A 20,680-nucleotide genomic window follows, 5' to 3' on the forward strand; every position below is an offset into this window, starting at 1 on the left:
ATACCATAGTAGGAAGAGTGCAGTGTGGCACTTTTTTGACCAAAATCCTATTGATGAGGCAAAGGTTATCTGTAAGAACTGTGGAAGGACCTTCAGCCGAGGTAAAAATCTCCGACATTTAAACACCAGTTGCATGTTTAGACATTTAACCACCATGCACTTGCAAGTGTGGACGGACTACAAAACCTCAGGTAGCATATGTGCACCTGCTCCAACTGAAGGTAGCCAGCAATGCTCCATCACTTCCCCCACTGAAAGCCCACCGGTAAGCACACCACCAGCAAGAAATGTTGAGGTGTCATCGCAAGGCCAACGCAGTCAGGGAATCACAATGTTTTTGCAACAAAAGACTGAATCTAGGCCATCACCACCACCATCACCATCACCAACCCCCTCTCAGTCCGTCAGGTCCACCGCTTGTTCCCCCATATGCAGCTCTCCAGTCCAGCTCACCCTACCAGACACTCTGAGTAGGACAAGAAAATACTCATCCTCTCATCCGCGTACACTGGCTTTGAACGCCTACATTGCCAAACTGATCTCATTAGAGATGATGCCCTTCCGTTTGGTTGAAATCAAAGCGTTCCGAGAGCTCATGGCCTACGCTGTCCACGCTATGACCTACCCAGTCGGCACTTCTTTTCTCGAAAAGCCATCCCTGCCCTCCACCTGCATGTGAAAGACCGCATTGTCCATGCACTCAAGCAATCAGTGAGTGGAAAGGTGTACCTCACAACAGATGCATGGGCCAGTAGGCATGGCCAGGGCCATTACGTGTCCATCACTGCGCACTGGGTTAATGTGGTGGATGCAGGCTCCACAGGGGACAGCGGCGGTGGAACAGTGCTGCCTAGCCCACAGTATAGCAAACAGTTGGCTGTAGGCATTTGATCCTCCTCCACTTTCTCCTCCAGAAGCAAAAGCTTGTCCACAGAGTGCAGTCACACGAGCACTCCATCCACAGCTGCCAGTGTTGCACACAAGGTGTCCACTATCGAATAGCTAGTGGTAAGCGGCAGCAGACTGTTTTAAACATGATGTCTTTGGGTGACAAAAGACAGACCGTGGAGGTACTGGCTGACTACTTGCAGCGACAAACTGAGTCATGGCTGGGCAGTCTACATCTTGAACCAGGCAAGGTAGTCAGTGATAACGGCTGGAATTTTGTGGCAGCCATAGCCCTTGCAAAACTCAGACATATACCTTGCCTGGCTCACACCTTGAACCTGGTGGTGCAGTGCTTCCTAAATAATTATATGGAGTTAACAGCCCTGCTCAATAAGGTGTGAAGACTATGCTCACACATCCGTCGCTCGCCCGTACACTCCAGTCGTATGCAGAAGCTGCAGCGATCGCTCCACCTCCCCAAGCACCGCCTAATCATAGACATTGCAACAAGGTGGAACACCACCATGCACTGGTTGAGAGGCCTCTGCGAACAGAGGCAGACTGTAATGCATTTGTGGGAGGATGCACGGGCAGGCAGTTTGAGGGCAGACATGGAGTTGTCGGGTGTGCAGTGGTCAAGGCTGAAAGACCTCTGTAAAGTCCTTCAGTGTTTTGAGGAATGCACACGGCTGGTAAGCGCAGATGACGCCATCATAAGCATGAGCATATCACTTATTCGCCTGCTCATGCAAACTTTGACGCACATTAAGAATCAGGCATCTGCAGTAGAGGAGGAGGAAGAGGAGGAGGGAAGCCTTGATGACAGTCAACCATTGTCAGCGAGGGCAACTGACCTGGACGAGGTGGAGGAAGAAGAGGAAGAGGAGGAGGAGGATGAGGGGTATGATTATTTTGGGGAGGTGGATGCTTCTCAGGGGGCAAGAGAAAATGTTGGTGTGCCAAGGTCAGGTCCAGGGTTTGTGCGTGACTGGAGGGATGTGGATTTGCAAGAATGTGCTCCTCCACCCACCACTGGGAGGGCATCATTGACACCTGGAACATTGGCCCGCATGTGTGATTATGCCTTGCAGATCCTAAAAAGGGACCCCCGCATTGCCAAAATGATGAATTATGATGACTACTGGTTTGCCAGCATCCTGGATCCACGCTATAAAGGCAAATTACAGAACATCATGCCACAGGAGAACCTAGAGACAATAATGGCTAACAAAAAAGCAACTCTGGTGAGCCATTTGTTGGAGGCATTCCCAGCACACAGCAGCGTTGCTGGTTCTCCCACGAGCCGTAGAGGGAAAAATGGAAGAGATGCTTGTGGTGCACACAGCCGAAGTGGCGTTGGTGACAGGGGTTTCATGACCATGTTGTGGACTGATTTCTCAAGTACCTCTCACACGACTGGTAATACTGAATCGATTGCAAAGTGACAGGAGACAGCACTTTGCAATCGATGTTCTCCCTCACAGGTCATTCCCATTTCACTATTGGGCCAGTAAACTGGACATCTGGCCTGAATTGCCACAATATTCCTTACAGGAGCTCGCTTGCCCTGCTGGTAGAGTGTTAGCTGAAAGAGTCTTTAGTGCTGCTGGATCAATCCTGACGGAATAAAGGACCCATCTGTCGACCCAAAATGTTGATGATCTAACCTTCATTAAAATGAACAATGCATGGGTTTCAAAGGATTTTGTCCCACCTTCCCCTGATGACACATAGGTTGCAAGAAAAATAGCTCGCTTTTGTCCTTCTCTTCCTCGGACTTCTCCACTTCCTCCATTTGCAGCTGCTGAATGTCCAGCCTCCACATAAACATATGCCATTTTTTAAGCATCCCTAACTTGGCTGCCCCCCCCAGGGCCGGGGTCACCACCTGGCGCACCCGGGCAAGTGGCATTGCCCTGAACTGATGGGTGGGTCCACTCTTGGGTGACGGCACTGGCACAGGGCCCCTCATAATACAATAAAGTGTCTCTGACAGTGTGGGGGACTACTCACCGTCAGACACACCGGCGTACTATGAGGGGCCCTGTGCCAGTACCGCCGCCCACGAGTGTGCCCCCTGTTTGCTCAGGGCCCAAGCACTTGCAAGACTTACCGCACCCTGCTCCACCGCTGTGTAGTCTGGGCAGTTAAATCCTTCACAGGGACGGGCACTACAATTTTGCTGAACTGATCGATGATGGTTAGGACGTAGCTATGGCCTGTCCTGCTGGGCTCTACCTTCAGATGATCAATGCCTACCATTTGTTATGGACGTCGACTCACAATCAGATGCATTGGTGCTTTATGATCAGCTTTCACAGTTTACCTAGTCACAGACGTGTGACATTCCTGCCACCATTTTTCAATGTCTCCTTTCATGCCAATCCAATAGAATCGCCTACGGCCTGTGGCTTCTGTCTTTTGCACTCCAAAGTGAACAGACAGATCATGATAGGCAGTGAGGACCATGTCTACATCTCTCCCTGTGATCACAATTTGATGGAGATGAGTGACAGTGATGGGATCCACGCTACTGCGATACAGCAACCCTTTCTTCACAAAGAACCATTTTCGCAGTCTCCACAGACAAAGTAATTGAGGGTCACCATTGCCTCTGCGAATTCCCCTGGGAGGTTTTCCCGTGATTATTAATTCCCAAATTTCTGCACTCACTCCACTATCTGCCTGTACTTGTATCCATCTAGTTTCCTGTACCGGAGAGTCTGGACTGGCTTACTGAGACTGAAATATATACGAAGATTTAACCCCTTAGTGACAGAGCCAAATTTTAAAAATCTGACCAGTGTCACTTTATGTGGTAATAGCTCTGGAATGCTTTGACAAAATCCAGTGATTTTGAGATTGTTTTTTCGTGACACATTATACTTTACGATCATGGTAAATTTAGGTTCACATGTTTTGTGTTTATTTATAAAAATATCAGAAATTTGATAAAAATGTAAAAAAATAGCAATTTTCAAACTTTCGATGATTATCCCTTTAATTCAGATAGTCATACCAAAGCAAAACTTTAATAAATAATATTTCCCACATGTCTGCTCTACATCAGCACTATTTGAAAAATGTTATTTTATTTAATTAGCATTTTAGGAGGTTGAAACATGTAGCAGTAATTTTTCATTTTTTCATGGAAATTTACAAAATAATTTTTTTAGGGACCTCTCCAGGTTTGAAGTGACTTTGGGGTCATATATATTGGAGAAATCCCAAAAGTGATAGCATTTTAAAAACAGCACCCCTTGACTTATTGAAAACTGCTGTCAGGTAGTTTACTAACCCTTCAGGTGCTTTTCAGGAATTAATACAAAATGGCATGATAGGAATGAAAAAGTTGATTTTTACCACCTAAATGTTGCTGACTTTTGAACAGGTCAGTGTAGCCGGCAGACTCTAAGGACGCTATTTACTCATGAATTGCCATGGCAAACATCAGGACCACACAATCATGATCTCAGAGTGCCAAATAGGATAAAGAGGGAGAAGCCGCACTATTTAAAACATTTATATGATATAGTCACTATTGACAGCAGCATTTAAGGGGTTAAACAGATATGGACGGTGACAACACTGATCGTGGCTGATGCAAGTTGTCAGCTATAGTGCACAGCTGACAGATGCTGGATGGTCACCTGTAGGAGGATGATATTCTCTTATATCTCAGGTCAGTTAAAAGACGTATTTATGGTCATTAGGTGTTAAAAGTACCCCAACACTGCATACTGGTGTACGCTCCAAATACATTTCCCCTTTTCTAATTTTTATATTATGGTGTAATCCATACTGAGCCTGTGAGAGTTTGTGTCTGACTCTGGTAAACTATAAGGAGATTTAAAATGACCCCAACACTGTATGCAGATGTACGCTTCGAATACATTACCCTTTTCTGACTTTTTATATTCTTGTCTAATCCATACTGAGCCTGTGAGTGTCTTTGTCTGACTCCGGAAATATAGACGGAGATTGACAATTACCCCTAGACTGGATACACCTGGTATCTGCTGATACAGTACCTTTTTTCAACATTTTGCATTATGGTTAAATCCATACTGACTGAGTGAGCATCTGAGGGTGACTCCTGAAATCCGTTGTTTGGACAAAATAATGGAAACACCTGGAAACATCCACAAGTTAGTTTAATATGGTGTATGTCCACCTTTAGCGGCGATTACAGCCTCAATTATCCGAGGTATAGATTCATACAAGGTGTGAATTGTTCCCAAAGGAATTGTAGCCCATTGTTATGTTAAAACACACTCAGGTTCTTTGAGTGACGATGGCAGCGGAAATCGATGTCCAACTTGAATCTCTAAAATCGGCCATAAATGTTCAATAATGTTGAGGTCTGGGGATTGTGGGGGCCAGATGAGATGCTCAACTTCATTACAATGTTCCTCGTGCCATGCTTTAACATTTCTAGCTGTATGAATTGGTGCATTATCATCCTGAAAGATGGCGTTCCCCTCCGGGAACAGTGCTTGAACCATAGGATGCACTTGGTTGGTCAAAATGCCTAAATAATTGCGGCTGTTAATCCTTCCATGAAGGGATATCATTGGCCCGGCGGAGCTCCACGAAATAGCACCCCAGATCATCACAGAACCTCCACCATGTGTTACGGTTGGGAGAAGGCAGTTTGGATGGAATGTTTCTTTTGACTGTCTCCAAACGTACACTCGGCCAGAAGGTGGAAATAGGGTAAATGATAATTCATCTGAGAATATCACATGTTTCCACTGCTCGAGCGACCTATTCTGGAGATTTCTACACCACTCTAAAAGCTTGGAAACATTTGTCAGTGAGAGCAGCATTTTCAAAATTGCAGCTCTTCCGTGTAATCCAGATTTGTGCAGCTCCCGACGAACATTTTTCGTGGAAACTGTGTTCTGTAGGTGTTCATTGAGCTCAGCATTGATTTTTGGAGCCGTGGTCTTGCGATCCTCTCTCACAATTCACTTTAGAGTCTGACAGTGTCTCTCAGTCAACTTCCACTTTCAGCCAGACCTGTGCTTTGCTGCTGACATTTTGCCTTCTCTTTCCAACAAAGTCATTACTTTGCAGACATTACCTCTTGACACGCCAAGCATACAGGCACTTTCTGTTACACTAGCGCCTGCCATACAAGCATCATCAATTTGGCCTCTTTGAAAATCAGAGAGGTCTGCCATTGGTATCAGGTTTTCATCAATGTTCTTACAATTATGCAAAACAAACAGTTAATTTACATACACATATCACATAACACAAATAATCAGCTACAAAACATTGCCATATGTCACGGTTTGCATGTTACATGTTCGAAGATTATGATGCCAAAACGTTAGGTGGTTTCATTATTTTGTCCAACCCCTGTACATACGGAGTGTGTCTAAAAGCCTTCACTGCCGACTGCCATTTTTCTTCTGCCCATCTTTACAGTAGGGAGAGGTTGCAGACGCTGTTTATCATTTGGGAGACACTTAGGCCTGTAAACAGAAGTTCTTATGTGCTTGTGCTGAATGCAATTGTTGTGTACAGTTAGTGTGCAGTGACAGTGAATGATTTTCTTGTGTGCAGCAGCGCTGATTATTAGCCTGCCTTACAGCAGTATTGCTGTGTGGACACTGCTGTGCAGACTGTTTTTGCACAGCACTCCTACTTTTATTCTGTTTTTCTGCACAGTGAACGAATGTTCATTATTTCCCTCAACGTATAGAGCTGTACGCTCCTCACACACTACTGTGTACTGGCTGGTACCACAGAGAAATACATGCTGACTATCTGTATGTGACTCAGGAAATATATAGGGAGATTTACATTTTCACTTATACTATATACACCTGGTGTCTGCTGATACAGTACCTTAGTTCTAAATTTTTTATTACGTTATAATCCATACTGAGTGAGCGTGTGTGGTTTACTCCTTCAATATATACGGAGATAAAAATTTTGCGCTATACTATATACACCTACTATCTTGTTATCCAGTACCTTTTTAAAACATTTTGTATTATATTGAGATCCAGACTGAGGGAGAGTCTGAGGGTGACTCCGGAAATATACACCGAGATTTAAGTTTTGCCGAACAATGTATACAGCTGTACGCTTCTGATACAGTACCTTTTTTGCTATTTAGATTCTGGTGTAATCCAGACTCAGCCTGTGAACGTCTGTCTGTGTCTCCAGAAATATATTTGGAGATTTACGATTACCACCACACTGTATACAGCTGTACGCTTGTGATACATTACCCATTTTTTACTGCTTTTTATATTCTGGTCTAATGCATACAGAGCCAATGAGAGTCTGTTTCTGATTCTGAAAATATATATGGAGATTTGCAATGACCCCTACACTGTATAAAGCTGCACGCTTCTGATCCATTACCCTTTTACTGCTTTTTATAATGTGGTGTAATCCATACTGAGGCTGAGAGCGTCTGTCTGCTTACTGAAAAATATACAGAGACATAGAATGTTTAAACTATACTATATATACCTGGTATCTGGTGTTACTGTACCCTTTCTCAACTTTCTATATTCTTGTCGAATCCATACTGGGCCTAAGAGTGTCTGAGTCTGCCTCCTGAAATATATACAGAGATTTAGAATGTTTAAACTATACTATATATACCTGGTATCTGGTGATACTGTACCCTCTTTCAACTTTTTATATTATTGTCTAATCCATAATGAGCCTCAGTCTCAGAGCATCTGAGTCTGCTTCCTGAAATATATACAGAGATTTAGAATGTTTAAACTATGCAATATATACCTGGTATCTGGTGATACTGTACCCTTGTTCAACTTTTTATATTCTTGTCTAATCCATACTGGGCCTGAGAGCATCTGTGTCTGCCTCCTGAAATATATACAGAGATTTATAATGTACTTTGCTATATATACCTGGTATCTGGTGTTACTGTACCCATTCTCAACTTTCTATATTCTTTTTGAATCCATACTGAGCCTGAGAGCATCTGTGTCTGCCTCCTGAAATATATACAGAGATTTAGAATTTTTAAACGATACTATATATACCTTGTATCTGGTGATACTGTACCCTCTTTCAACTTTTTAAATTATTGTCTAATCCATACTGAGCCAAAGACCGTCTGTGTCTGCTTCATGAAATATATACAGAGATTTAGTATGTTTAAACTATACTATATATACCATATATCTGGTGATACTGTACCCTTTTTCAAATTTTTATAGTATTGTCTAATTCATACTGAGCCTGTGAGCGTCTGTGTCTGACTCATGAAATATATACGGACATTTACAATTATCCCTAGACTGTATACAGCTGTACGCTTCTGATACAGTACCATATATCTGCTGGTATTTTGGGTCCATTTTCACAAAAATTAGGAAGTGTGGTGGAAGAGGCCATGGACGTGGGCGTGGGGGGCCAGCTGGTACTGATGGTGGTAACGCTTCTGATACAGTACCATATATCTGCTGGTATTTTGGGTCCATTTTCACAAAAATTAGGAAGTGTGGTGGAAGAGGCCGTGGACGTGGGCGTGGGGGGCCAGCTGGTACTGATGGTGGTCGCAGTGTATCTGCTGGTAGTGCCAAAAGCACAATAGCAGCTAAGGCAGGAGGTGTTGAGACTGCGGCATGGTCTGGCTCCGGAAGGCCTGGAAGGCTCCCTTTTCTGGGAATAGGTAAACCGCTTTTAAAGCCGGAGCTTCAGGAACTGGTTTTGGCTTACATTGCTGAAACAGCCTCCAGCTCTATCGCTTCCTCTTCTGAAGTTGCAAAAAATGCAAGCACTGAGTCCTCAGTGCAGGCATCTGTTCAGGAACAACCCCTTTCCTTGTGTCCTTCTCCCCCACCAAAAGTGAAGGATGCCACAGCACACACTTCAGATTACTCCATGGAGCTCTTGTCACATACCATGCCTGGGTTATCAAGTCAAATCCTGAATTCCCCAGTCCAACATGAATTAGAGATGGAGTGCACTGATGCACAGCCACTGCTAGATGATTCTGCTGGTACATTCACCCACAGCACTACATTCCCCTCGCACTCTACAGAGCCAGAATCTGACCCTGATGAAACTCAGGTGCCCCTTCCCCCATACTATACCACCTTACACAGTGATACCAAAAGGAGGCTATCAAATGTAAGAGCTCATCCATCAAAATAATAGAAGCAAGAAGCGAAACGCGTAGGGGTCCTGCAGTCCACACTCCAGATAGGTTGGTGTTTGCTTATATACTCCTTATTTACTTCTGGCATATATCTGCCTCTGGCTCTATCTCTTTCAGGGGATGGATATTTCAGCAAGACAATTATCCAAAACACCAGCATTCATGCAGAGGAACAATTACAATGTTCTGGAATGGCCATCCCAGTCCCCAGACCTGAATATCATTGAACATCTGTGGGATGATTTGAAGCGGGCTGTCCATGCTCGACGACCATCAAACTTAACTGAACTGGAATTGTTTTGTAAACAGGAATGGTCACAATTACCTTCATCCAGGATCCAGGAACTCACTAATAGCTACAGGAAGCGACTAGAGGCTGTTATTTTTGCAAAAGGAGGATCTACGAAATATTAATGTCACTTTTATGTTGAGGTGCCCATACTTTTGCACCGGTCAAATTTTGTTTAAATGCAGATTGCACATTTTCTGTTAGTACAATAAACCTCATTTGAATCCAGAAATATAACTGAGTCCATCAGTTATTAGATATATGAAACTGAAATAGCTGTTGCAAAAACCAAAATTGTTATAAAGAAAAAAGGTTAACATTAATAGGGGTGCCCAAACTTTAACATATGACTGTATATATTCCTTTGTATGCACTTGGCCTAGTCCTAACTTTGGACTATTCTCATGCACCATTGCACTTTATGTAAATACTGAGAAGATATTGTGTGCTCTTGTATTTAAGGTATATAGAGATAGAGCCATTTTTTGTTACCTTTATAAGCCTTTGTTCAGATATTGCAATTTGTACCATTACCTACACCTGTGTGTGGCAACTGGGTGTCGCTGATTCCCTCATTTCTAACTTTATAACTAATTTTTCCCAAAATTGTATTTTATTTTATTTTGTATAACAATAAAAATCTCATATTTTATTAATTGCTCTTGGTTCCATTTTTTCTTTGGTTTACACCTTACACAGTGATACAGAGGAAGGTGCAGATGAGAGTGCCGGTTCCCTGAACAGGTGGGGGGGCATACTCATGGGCGACAGCACTGGCACAGGGCCCCTCATAGTACGCAAAAGTGTCTCTGCCGGTGGGAGGGCCCACTTGCCATCAGACACACCGGCATACTATGAGGGGCCTGGTGCCAGTGTCGTCGCCCACGAGTGGGCCCCCCTGCTTGCTCAGGGCCACAGCACTTGCAATACTTACCTCTCTCTGCTCCACCGCCATGACATCTTCCACATTTCCTGACAGTGACATTCAGGTCAGAGAGTGCAATGACATCACGTCTGTATGCACTATGCCTAAACAGTACAAGTGCAGAGTGCTGGAAGATGGTGACGCTGAGGAGTCCATAGTAGAGCAGTGCCCAGCGAGGAGAGTTATCTATTTTTTTTAAAGGTTGGGAGCAATTTTTGGGGAGCACTAGACACTGGAGAATTAGATATGGGGCCCGTCATACACTGGAGCATCATCCATGGGGCCCATCATATACTGGAGCATTCTAAATGGGGCAGATTATATATGGAGCATTATTTGGGCCCATCATATACTGGAGAATCATCCATGAGGCCCATCATATACTGGAGCATTCCAAATGTGGGACTTCAGACACTGGATCAGCATTTACGGGGCCCATTATACAATGGAGAATTAGAAATGGTGGCTAGTTATATATAGAGCATTATTTGGGCCCATCATACACTGGAGCATCATACATGAGGACCATTATATAATGGAGCATTCCAAATGGGGGACATCAGACACGAGCAGCATTTACGGGGGCACATTATACACTAGAGCATTAGAAATGGTGCCCATTATATATGGAGCATTATTTGGGCCCACAATACACTGGAGCATCATCCATGGGGCCCATCATATACTGGTGCATTCCAAATGGGGGACATCAGACACTGGATCAGCATTTAAGGGGCCCATTTTACACTGAAGCATTAGAAATGGGGCCCATTATATATGGAGCATTATTTGGGCCCATCATACACTGGAGCATCATCCATGAGGCCCATCATATACTGGAGCATTCCAAATGGGGGACATCAGACAATGGATCAGCATTTACGGGGCACATTATACACTGAAGCATTAGAAATGGGGCCCATTATATATGGAGCATTATTTGGGCCCATCATACACTGGAGCATCATCCATGGAGCCCATCATATACTGGAGCATTCTAAATGGGGCAGATTATATATGGAGCATTATTTGGGTGCATCATCCATGGGGCACATCATAAACTGGAGCATTCCAAATGGGGGACATCAGACACTGGAGCAGCATTTATGGGGCCCATTATACACTGGAGCATTAGAAATGGGGCCCATTATATATGGAGCATTATTTGGGCCCATAAGACAATGGAGCATCATCCATGGGGACCAACATATAATGTAGCATTATGTGAAGCTCATCATTTACTGTATGGAACATTATATGGGACCAATTATTCTGTATGGAGAAATATATGGCACTCATTATTCTGTATGGCGCACTATGTGGTGGCCATAATACTGTATGGAGTAATATGCTGTCCGTTTTTTGAGTTATTGTAGAATTTAAAATAGATATCAGTCATGTCATGTAAGAAGTGAATTATTTTTCATTGTACTATACCAATAATTCTCTGCCATATCGGAGCATCATGAATTGTGGTATGGGTTAAAGGGGCCCACTGACACTTTGGCTGGGGCACACGAAAACCTGGAGCCAGCACTACCCCCCACAACTTTAGCCAAATAACCCCCAGTTTTCAATGCGTAACTATTATTATAAAATATATTAAGGTTGACAAGCTTAAGTAATAATAATTGATGTTGTTGGCATTGAAATGGGCGCTGTAGGTGTATTTATTGTCCTCAACTCCCTGTTGACTTTGCTTCCCCATTGACTTGCATTGGGTATCGTGTTTCAGTCGGACCCCGACTTTTCCCTATAGTCAGCCGATTTCGTTTGACTCGACTTTTGAGAAAGTTGGGTTTCATGAAACCCGACTCGACCCTAAAAAAGGCAAAGTCACTCACCTCTAGTAGAAAACCATGACCCTGGGAAGCACCAGATTTCCTCTTTAGAAGATATGGACGATGATGGTATTGATGACGACTTGGAACTGTATCACATCCCCACCAAGAAGATGAAGATCACAGCTGCAAGCAATGAGAAAAAAAGGCTGTGAATGTCTGGAAATTCATTTTCTCTTGGGAAAACTTTACCTCTTACTAAAGTGGTACATAATGATGCATACACAGCATCCATGTCTACTCAGCACAACACTTAGCCACCTTTATTGCACACAAAGGCTATGGCCAACGTGTCATGGACACTTATCACAAAGGAGGCCAATTCATCAGTAGGGCCCACTCATATAGAGTCTGTCTTTAGCTCTTTAGAAAGCACAAAAATGATCATTAATAATTTGCATCCAAGATTCACAGAGGAAGATATCGTGGAGCTTTTCTGTGTATGTGGTGCCTTCAAGCGCACCTGCTTGTTGATTTCCAGAGTTGCAGAGTTGTGTTTGTAAGAAAGGAAGATGCAGTTGATGCCTACAAAAAATACAACAATGGATACCTAGAAGGACAACCAATGAAATGCAATCTTTCTTTGAATGGTAGTGTGATAACATCAGACCAGCCCATATTTCTAAAATTAAGTGACACCCCATCAAACTTGGAAGGTTAATGTTGAAGAAACACAAACTCCTCCTCCTCCATTGTTGCTTAAATGCTCCAGCTAAAGTTGATCCTGATACTATCTTAAAAGTACTCTTTAAATCCTTGGGTGATCAGCAGTCATCCAACTACCTGCATTTAAGATTAAGCTCTGATGACACCAACACAACTTGGAGACTGTAATAAGAGAAATTCACATATGGGCGCAGAGACTCCATTAAAAAAAAATATTTTTGTTTTTTTGTTTAACGCTGGTGATGATCACAAGCAGGTAGTTGATGTTTGAAGGAGTGTGGCCTCAGACATTGGACAATTTATCCTGTTCCAGGCATTGTAGTATAGTCTACCTTTGTTGTGGGACAGTTGCATTATTGTATCAAGAATTTCCATTTTCCCCTTGCTCTAGTATTGTGATACAGCATGATTATGGTTCTACTGTCTGTCAAGGGAGGCAGAATAAATGTTGAATACCTTGTTTACATTTCTTCAATAATCTGTTTCAACTGAAAAGATAATCTATGTTGTTTTGTAGTTTTAATATCTGGATTCCTACAAATGGATCTCAAGACTTTCATATTCCTTTAAATGGCGGGGGGAATTAGTACGTGTCCACCGAATGTGTTTTAGACAAATACATTTTTTAGGCCTAATTAATGTTTCACACTGTACAAATGTAATCCAGAACTGTTCAATCGTAGGCAATACTTATTGCCCTGCGGCTGAAGCATTTTGTGATATCTGTGATATGAAGATAGAGAAATGCTGAAGTGAAAGAGATCATGGTAATAGTGATCTAAATACTGATATGTGTACAGAGGAATGCTGGGAGGACACAGATTGTGGTTTTCTATCAACTTCATCTGCATGTAAAATTTGTAATGTAATGCTGGTAATTCAAAAAAAGGTACTCTAGTGTTGTCAGGGTGCAGTGCCATACCATGAATATCTATTTGCTCTTTCTATCCAACACTATGATTTTTTTAAATTGATATTTATTTGAACTCCTCATTGGGAGGGGGGAGACACAACAAACAATAGGTGAGCTCTGAGGAGAGCATAAACACCCCTTTGCAAACAATAACATGGCTGTAGCATCACGGAATACGTTCACCCTCATGTTCTAGTGGTGGGGTCTGAAGAGACGTGGAGGATGTCCCCCTATGAATGTTTTCACAATTTAATGGAGCGAGTCTCCTATACTTGGAATGCTCATACACTAAGTGTATGGGCTAACAAACATTTCCCCATGAGGGGTACATTTTTAAAAAAAAATTGTTTACGGCCATCATAAACACCCTTGCAAAAAAATAGAGTGGATGTAGCATCACAGAATACGTTCACCCTGGTGTTTTAGTGGTGGTATCTGAAGAGACGTGGAGGATGTCCTCCTATGAATGTTTTACCAATTTAAATGAGCGGGTCTACTATACTTGGAATACCCATACACTAAGTGCATGGGCTGACAAATACTTCCCCCTAGGGGGGTACATGTTTTTTAAAAAAACCCATTGCGGACATCATAGAAACCCTTGCAAAAAATAGACTGGCTGTAGCATCAAAAAACACATTCAACCTGGTGTTCTAGTGGTGGTGGATGATGAGGATGAGGAGAAGGAGGACACCAAATAGCCAAAATCAGGAAGCGTATACCCAAGTGTGGGTGTGAAGAGGTGCATGGGAATACACCTCCCAAAAAGACACTGTATTTGAGGTTATGTTTCGCTGTTATCATTTGGTGGTGTAGAGATGTCTGGCCCAATCCAGCCCTTGTTCATTTTTATAAGAATCAGCTTGTCTGCATGTTCAGTTGACAAGCGAATGCGCTTATCTGTTTTAATTCCACCAGTGGCACTAAAAACCCGCTCTGACAAAATGCTAGCAGCAGGGCAGGCCAGGACCTCCAAGGCATAGAGAGCCAGTTCAAGCCACGTGTCCAGCTTGGATACCCAATAATAAAAAGGCACAGAGGAGTCACGGATGAGTTGGTACGGTCAGCAAGGTACTACCTCTGCATCTTCGCAAATATTCCATTCCTTTTGACATTACCTCACGCCTCTGGGCCAGGGCGATGGGAGAGTCTAAGAAAACTCTCCTAGAACTTTGCCAGTGTTGCCCTGCCTGTGCTGGATTGGAGTTGTGTCTCTCTCGCCTGTACTTGGTTGTCCAACGAACTGTTATGTCTGCCGCCAGCGTTTTCAGATGGGAATATTTTCGTACACCTTTCTGCCTCTGGAAGAAGAGATTGAAAGTTCTCCTTGTAGCCTGGGTCTAAAAGTGTCACCAACCAGTAATGAGTGTCATCGTAAATTTTCATAATGCGAGGGTCACGGGAAAGGCAGCACAACATAAAGTCAGCCATGCGTGCCAGACTGGCAACAGGCAAGCCTTCCGTGTCCTCACCAACAGCACGACTGAACATGGTGTCCTCCTCCTCCTCCCTGTCCTCAGGCCATCCATGCTGAACAGACGGTATAACAGTTGTGCTTGTAGTACCATCTATAGCACATGAAAGTACCTCCTGTTCTCCCTCCTCCTCCTCTTCCTCATTGTCAACCAATCCACGTTGCGATGACATTAGGCTGGGCTGTGCGTAATTACCCTGTATGCTCCCTTGTCCTTGTGCTCTGCCTGCAATGCATCTTCTTTCATTGTGAGCAGAGAGCTTTTCAGAATGCAGAGAAGTTGGATGGTGACACTAATTATGGTGTCAGAGCCGCTCACCATCTTGGTGGATTCCTCAAAGTTTTGGAGGACGGTACAAATGTCTGACATCCATGTCCACTCCTGAGGTCTTATGTGTGGAGTCTGACCTGAACAACGATGGCCTTGTTGATGCTGGTAGTCAACAACTGCTGTTGTGAGCTCATTTTCTCGTTCACCTTTGATGTCCGATGAACTCCTTCTGCTGGTGAAAGGAGGTGGTGAAACTGATTTGGATGGGAGAAACCTGTCACCTGAACAGATGGATTGCGATTGGACATCCGGAATCTCTGAGTGGATATAAGGCAGCCGACGCCCTGTAGGGTTGCTGGTGATTTCTCTGCTCTGAGCTCTGGCCTCCAGTTCAGTTCCTGTCTTCTAAAGCTAAGTTTTGCTCTGTTATTGTTCCATGAGATTTTGTCTGATTTGCTTAGTTTTGAGTTCTGCCAGCCCCGGCTGGGGCTCTGCTGAATTTCCATTTTTGTCCCTGATCGGTTAAATCTCTTTTGCTCTGTCTTCAGAATATATCGGAGTGCTGATATAGGGATTTTGAAGTCTAGTGACTTCAGGGCCGTTTTTCCTATCAGATGTGTTGGGACATTTTTGGTAGGGTTTTTGCAGCTTGCAGCCAGCATCTTTTCTGTCCTTTCCTATCTAGTTAGTTGGGCCTGATCGTTTGCTCTGCCTGTCTTTCTGTCTGTGTTTGTATTTTCATCTGTTTTCACCGACAATACATGTTGGGGGCTGTCTATTGCTTTGGAGTCTGCTCTGGGGCAGTTTAGATTTCCCCTTTCTTTCTTTAGGCTTATTTAGTTCTCCGGCTGTGAAGAGGCGTCTAGGACCACCATAGAAACGCTCCATGGCTACTGTTAGTTGTTGTGTATAGGATCAGGGGTCTGCAATCCGCTAGCTACCAACCTCTCCGGTTTTCTAGACTTAGCTTGCATTTTTGTTTTTTCCTCCTCCGTGACTTATTCATGACAAACTGCCCTCTTCTGCTCACAAATCCATTCCAACATATGCAGTGTAGAGTTCCAATGTGTGGGGACATCACACACTAGTCGGTGAGCCGGAAGCTGCAAACACTGCTGAAGCACAGCAAAGGCAGCAGAAGCTGTAGATGACTTTCTAAAATGGGCACACAGGCAGCTTACTTTCACAAGCAGATCCTGCAGCTCCAGGTAGGTTTTGAGAAACCACTGAACCTTGAGGTTAAGCAAATGGGCCAGGCATGGCACGTGTGTGAGCTCGCCTTGCCTCAGAGCCATCACCAGGTTCCGGCCATTGTCACACACAACAATGCCTGGCTGTAGGTTCAGAGGTGTCAGCCACAGATCTGTCTGCTCTTTCAGAGATGTCCACAACTATTCAGCATTGTCCGGTTTGTCACCAAAGCATATTAGCTTTAGTACAGCTTGTTAGCTTTTGGCTGAGGCAGTGCTGCAGTGTTTACAGCTTGTGACTCATGAGCTACTTTTGGAGATGGAGGCTGAAGAGGAGGCGGAGGAGGAGGTGCAGGAGCTGTAGACTGTGGGAGCAACCCTGATTGACGAAGGGCCCGCAATCCTCGACCTTCTGCGGCCACCACACTGATTCTTCCTGCCTGTAGGGGTGCTATGCCTTCCTTCCCCTGTGTGCTGCTGTCCTCACTCTGCATGTCCTCCTGCCAGATTACTATATCATCCACCACCTCTTCTTCCACTTCTGCACCCTGGTCCTCCTCCTGACTTGCTGGCAATTGTGTCTCATCATTGTGCACCTCTTGTGACAAGTTTCCACCGTCGCCTTCAAGTGACCGTGGCTGCTCAAATATTTGGGCATCGCTACATGGAATCTCATCTTGCCTCGCTTCAAGTGGACCGGGCGAGAGGCCCGAATCGATAAATGGAAAAGTGAACAACTCTTTGGAGTGTTCAAGTGTTGTATCAGTTTCGGTCCAGACTCACGGCTACTCTGACTTGACCGTGTGGAAGACAGGGTGCTGGTGGTGGTGACAAAGTAACTGGAATTATAATCTGCTATCCAACCAAAAACCTTTTCAACCTGCTCTAGCTTCAATAGTGGTTTGCTTCTGCGGTCCCCTAGTAATTGGGGCATGAAGGTTGAGCGATAAGATGTGGGTGTTTGTTGTGGCGAACTTTTAGCTTGCCCATGGCCTCAACCTCTGCAAGCACCATCACATCCACTTCCCCGTCCCTTGTCACACACCTTGCCCATTTAAAAAAAAAGTGAATGCAAATGTTAGGCACCAGTATTCTCCATCTGCACAGGAGGTGTTAAGGGCTGGCGGAACACACCAAATAATAAGATGGTGTTTAGGTGCGTTCGCAGCCCGAGGTCCACCGTGCAGAGGTGTTAACTGCTGCTCGGTAATGGCGGACGCGATATGGCGGTGCAATAATGGCACACACGGGGTTAACCTCACCCAAGGTGTACCGAGGCGAACTCTTATGACTTAGAGCCGCACTACCGTAAATAATAGATGCCGTAGCCTGTTTTCGCTCACAGAGCTCGGCAGAGTAAGCGCTAGCGTAACGTCACAGGACTCAGCCCTTAGACAGCAGGACTGAAGTCCCTCTAGACCGCTAGCGCCCGGCACCGCGACTGCGATACCAACAGGGATCAAATAAATGGCGTGTGCAAGTGTGCAGACGGCCGGTATGCACTGTGGCCTACAGGCTAGTCACTAGCAGGTGCTGACTCAGACTCTAAACCCTAACAACACACGTATCAAAGGGTAGGGGTTTCATAATGAGTTAGACACCAGATACATGCATCCATCATCATACACACCAAACTATTTGAGTCTATCTTAGCGCATGACCGAGCGGCCATGCGAACCTTTTATAGCCGCAGGCGTCCGTGATCCTCCTTGCTTCTCGGATGGGCCAATCCGAACACGAGCAGGACCTGAGCACATGACCTTTGATCTCCAATGGGAGATCACTCCACAGGCATGCTCAGTGGCCCGACATGAGGACTTAGTCCCTGGAGGATCTTGCTGCTGAGCAGCATGCATTGCCAAAGCTGAACCAGGGGTGGCAGCAGCAAGCAAACCCACGGAGCTGGTCTGGACAGAGAACCGGGACCGACGAGTTTGCTGAGCAAGCTCCTCTGCGGCTGGGGAGGAATGGGAGACCGTCGGAGGCAAGGCTCGGGATTCCCACTGTGCAGCGCCAGAAATCCGACGCCTAACATTACCCCCCTCCTCTCTGAGCCTCGCTCCGCTCAAACTCTGCAATGAGAAGAGGAGCGTGGATATTCTCCACCGGCTCCCAGGTCCGGGCCTCTGGACCATGACCCTTCCAATCCACCAAGTAAAACTTTTTGCCCCGCATCACCTTGCATCCCACGATGGCATTGACCTCAAACTCGTCAGACGACAGATCTGATGTTCTGGCAGCTGGCTCAGAAAACCGGGACATGTGAACTGGCTTGAGGAGAGACACATGAAATGTGTCTGAGATAGCCAAGTGTGGTGGAAGGGCTAGACGGTAGACCACAGGATTAATCTGCTCGAGGACCTTGAAAGGACCGATGTAGCGTGGTGCGAACTTAGCGGATTCCACCCGCAGCCTGATGTTACGGGCAGAGAGCCACACTAAGTCGCCAGGGGCAAAGGTCAGAGCAGGGCACCGGCGGGTATCAGCGGAGGACCTCATTCTCTCCTTGGAGGCCCGGATAGCATCCTGTGTGCGGTCCCAAATGTCACGTGCCTCCACCGCCCAGTCTGCCACCCTAGAGTCGGTGGATGACACGGGCATGGGCACGGGGACGCGCGGATGCTGACCGTAATTTAAGAGAAATGGGGTCTGACCGGTGGAATCGGCTACCGCGTTGTTCAAGGTGAACTCCGCCCATGGCAGTAAGGACGCCCAATCATCCTGCCTAGCCGAGACAAAATGTCGCAGATATGTCACCAGGGTCTGGTTGGCTCTCTCCACCAACCCATTCGTCTCGGGATGATAGGCCGAAGAGAGATTTAGCTCAATGCTGAGCAGAGAACAGAGCTCTCTCCAGAACCGAGAAGCAAACTGGGGACCCCGGTCGCTGACAATCTTATCCGGCATGCCGTGTAGGCGGAAAACATGTTTAATGAACAATGCCGCTAGGCCTCGTGCCGACAGTAGCCAAGAGAGTGGTACTAGGTGCACCATCTTGGAGAAATGATCGGTGATCACCCAGATGATGGTGCTGCCACTGGACTTGGGCAGACCCACCACAAAGTCCATACCAACCATCTCCCAGGGCCTGTCCGCAACCGGCAGAGGATAGAGTAACCCAGCGGGCCGCTGCCGAGAGGGCCGATTCTGGGCGCAAGAGACGCACGCCTGAATATAGTCCTCGACGTCATGGGCCATATGCGGCCACCAGTACGTCCTCGCCAGTAGTTCAGTGGTCCGTTTGATCCCGAAATGACCTCCCATTCTGGACGAATGAGCCCACGAGAGGACCTTCGGTCGCAGATGGGCAGCGACAAAAGTCTTGCCCGGAGATACAGACTCAAGAGCAACCGGAACCACGGTCCTCAGGCTCTCCGATGGGACTATCAGTCGAGGCTCCTCCTCCTCCTCTGATGACACCACAGAGCGAGAAAGAGCATCGGCTCGGACGTTCTTCTCCCCGGAGAGAAAATGTAGTGTGAAATGGAACCGGGAGAAGAACAAGGACCATCTGGCCTGACGAGAATTCAGCCGCTGAGCCGTCTGCAAATAGACCAAATTTTTGTGATCGGTGAACACCTGGAAAGGATGGCGAGCCCCCTCCAGGAGATGTCTCCATTCTGAGAAGGCCAACTTCATTGCTAGCAACTCCCTGTCCCCGATGGAATAATTCCTCTCCGCCGGTGTGAAGGTCTTGGAGAAGAAGAAGCATGGGTGCTTCCGACCTTGCGAGTCCTTCTGGAAAAGGACCGCCCCAGCACCGATGGAGGAGGCATCCACTTCTAGAATGAATGCCTTATCTACATCAGGGCGATGTAGAATGGGAGCGCTAGCAAAATGGGACTTAATGGAGGCGAAAGCCTTGGAGACAGTCTCCGACCACAGTTTGGGGTTCGCACCCTTCTTGGTGAGGGCTACCATGGGTGCAACCAAAGTTGAGAAATGGGGAATGAATTGGCGATAGTAATTTATGAACCCCATAAAGCGCTGCACCGCTTTGAGAGAATGGGGTTCCTGCCAATCCATCACCGCCTGTAGCTTGGCAGGATCCATGGCCAAACCCTG

Source organism: Dendrobates tinctorius, unplaced genomic scaffold, assembly GCF_039654945.1.
Source record: "Dendrobates tinctorius isolate UK_male_01 unplaced genomic scaffold, ASM3965494v1 ptg000020l, whole genome shotgun sequence".
Lineage (NCBI taxonomy): Eukaryota > Metazoa > Chordata > Amphibia > Anura > Dendrobatidae > Dendrobates > Dendrobates tinctorius.